This window comes from Nematolebias whitei, chromosome 24, assembly GCF_014905685.2.
Source record: "Nematolebias whitei isolate Nwh7 chromosome 24, NemWhi1, whole genome shotgun sequence".
NCBI classification, from domain to species: Eukaryota; Metazoa; Chordata; class Actinopteri; order Cyprinodontiformes; family Rivulidae; genus Nematolebias; species Nematolebias whitei.
Window position 1 is genome coordinate 1,482,543 of NC_056521.1, and position 2,907 is coordinate 1,485,449.

The following is a 2,907-nucleotide window of genomic DNA, read 5'->3' on the forward strand; positions in this document are numbered from 1 at the left end:
AATTATTATTTTTATATATGAATGTTTCTGTTCAGTGCCCTGACATGACTTCTGCTGTGACTTGGTGCTACATAAACTGAATTGAATTGAAAAAAAACAGGATAATTGAAAAACAAATATTATAAATATGCAGACATATTACATTTTGCAAGCATGCTGTCACCTCTCTGCCTCATGTGAGCTGCAATTGAATTCTTAGAGAAAAATTACAATAAACTGATACCAGACAGAAGCATGAATGATGATGATCATCTTCATCAACAATTTCTTTCTACCTATTGACTACAGTTCTAGTAATTTAGTAAAAATATTTGAATATTCAACTGTGAATCCATTTTGTCCAAACCCCTTCTAAATCTAATGTAGGGTGGGGGGTTTCTTAACATGAATACAATATTTTTATACACAGCTTTTGCAGTGTTCTGAAGTAATGTATGCCATCTATGTTTTAGATAAACACTGATTTTTTTAAAAATAGTATGGTCTTTACATTTGTTCTTCACAGGCAACTGGGAGAATGCTAAACATAAGTGGGAAGACACAGAGGTTCGTGCGGTTGAAAAACACATGATGAATTTCGTCCACACATGCAAGGTACCTCAGAAAATACACTTCCTTCAGTGCATCAAGCAGAGCCAAATGTACTTGAGGACAGAAACTGGACTGGGTAAAAAATTGTCAGAAACCGGATCACTGCCTTGAAGAGACTGGCTTGTGCCAAAGAATTATTATAGTTTGTGATTTTCAGCCTAGTTTAGACATTTTGACATGCTGTATTAAATTTAATCAAGTAAGTAGATTTTTTTAATGATAGCACCTTTTCCTCCTCTTTCTTCTCTGCTGCTTTTCTTGATGTAATATTTGAGGTTTGAGCAGAAAAGGGATCATCTGAACATTTTTTGAAGTGATAATGTGTCAAAATAGTTTTCAATAGTTGGTATCTTATTTGCTGAAACATCAGTCATGGATCACAGAGTATGGAGAAAGACTTATGTCTTCATCTGGATTAGGCTACTGGGTAGCCAAATGAGTACCAGTTTTTCTTTTTTCTTTTTCAGACTTGCAAAACTACTTCCTCAAAAATAACACACAGATGTGAAAGAATTTGCATTAGTTAATTAAATTCAATGCACTTTTGCATGACAGTTTTTCAGTTTGTATGCTGAGCATAAACTTTTATTTGCCTGTAATGATGAAGTGGCAAATGTATCAATCTGACTGATAAGTACGTTTAGTCAGTCCAAAAGTTTGCTCATCTTCTGGTAGAATAATACATTCAGCAGCCTTCGCATCAGTAGTATATGCATGGTCTATCTATGCTCTGCACACAAACATATGCATAGTAATATGGACATCAACTGAGAATAAAGTGACAAACTTTATTAACAAAAAATGGTGCCATCCAAAAGTTTAAGGGTTTAATATTGGGTAATGTAGCATTCTTTGACACAAGTGTGTTGTTTTTGAGAAAGTTGTTTTATAGAATAAAAAAACACCTTGTTTGTTAACCATTTGCCTAGCCTTGACAAAGACATCTATTTTCTACATACTTTGTGCTCTATGATGGATGTCACAGCTGACAAGGTACTAACTATTCATAACAATTTCACTGAAAATTACCTCAAAAGTTATTAGACTATCTTTTTTTGTTGGTAAAGACACTTGCGTCAATGCAGAACCCTATGCACTTAAGGACTGAAACTAGACTGGTGTTAAAAAAATGTATCAAAAATTGAATGTGTGAATTGAATTGTATGCCAAATAATGATTGTAGTTTTTGTTTTGATGTAATACTTGAAATGAATATGTTGAATACAAAACACTTTTTAGCCAGTGAAAGTGTATTTTTGTTGCCCAAAGCCTGTCCTGATGACTCATGCTCTTTTCCAATGTTTATTTGAACTGCAGAGCATTTCAACAGTGTTCTGAAATTTAGTAAAAAGTTACTAAGCATTTTATTGTTGGAATTATTTTTCTTTTGCTTGTATTTCTTGGGCTGACATTAAGTCTCAAATTTCACATGATTTAATACTAAACAAATCTGAAATAAGACTATAAATTTGTTAAACATTTTGAAAAAATATTTTGATATATAAAACATAGTGATTTAACCAATCATCTGTAGCCTGAAACAGGTCCATAAAATCCAATAGGCTGGTCACTAGTTAAAAAAATTAAACTACAAAAAATTAGGAAGAATTTATATATATAAAAAATGAAAATACATTTATTTATGATTTTTATTTATTGAAAAAAAATATTTCAAGAGGGTGATATAGAAGAATACTTTTTTAGGAAAACATCTTGTAAACATATTCAATAAATAAATATTCAATTAAAAAATCATATGCAAGTGCTGTGCTTGAGCAGAAGTAAAATGTAAAACATCAATGTCAGAGGCCCAACTATGTCAGTATGTTGTGTGAACTAAAACAGAGTTGATCACACATTAACAGAAGTGGCTCAGAATTGGTTCAAACAGTGGTCTTTGAGTTTGTGCAGATTATCTAACTTCAGACTGGATAACAGATCTATGAACCAAATTAAGGTAAAATAAAAACTACTTTTGGCACAAAGCTAAACAATAGAGTTCTTAAAGATAAAAGGAAATTTTAATCTTGATGATCTAGAGTACTTTCTGTATGTCTTCACATTTGCATTGCTGCTTGTACAGTATATTGTGCAACATTTCTTTTAGGGTTGTATTAGGCAAGGTTTCCCCAATTCAAAAGTCGAGAACAACTGGCCAGGTCAATATAAACTAATACAAGGTTGCATATTTGTAGTACACTGTTTTGTTCATATTACATATGTTTTGAAATAGCTGTAGATAAAACAATGACTAGTCCCCAAAGGGATTTAAGGTACCCAAAGGTGACTTTAATCAGTTTGTGTATCTGTGTAAAA

The 2,907-nt window shown here is 32.0% G+C and overlaps 1 protein-coding gene across 1 annotated transcript in view; it reads left to right on the plus strand.

The window, feature by feature from the left end:
• Positions 1-2,907, plus strand: part of LOC119429182 (cAMP-dependent protein kinase catalytic subunit PRKX-like) — a 16,131-nt gene that overhangs the window by 11,080 nt on the left and 2,144 nt on the right. The window lies entirely within an intron of this gene.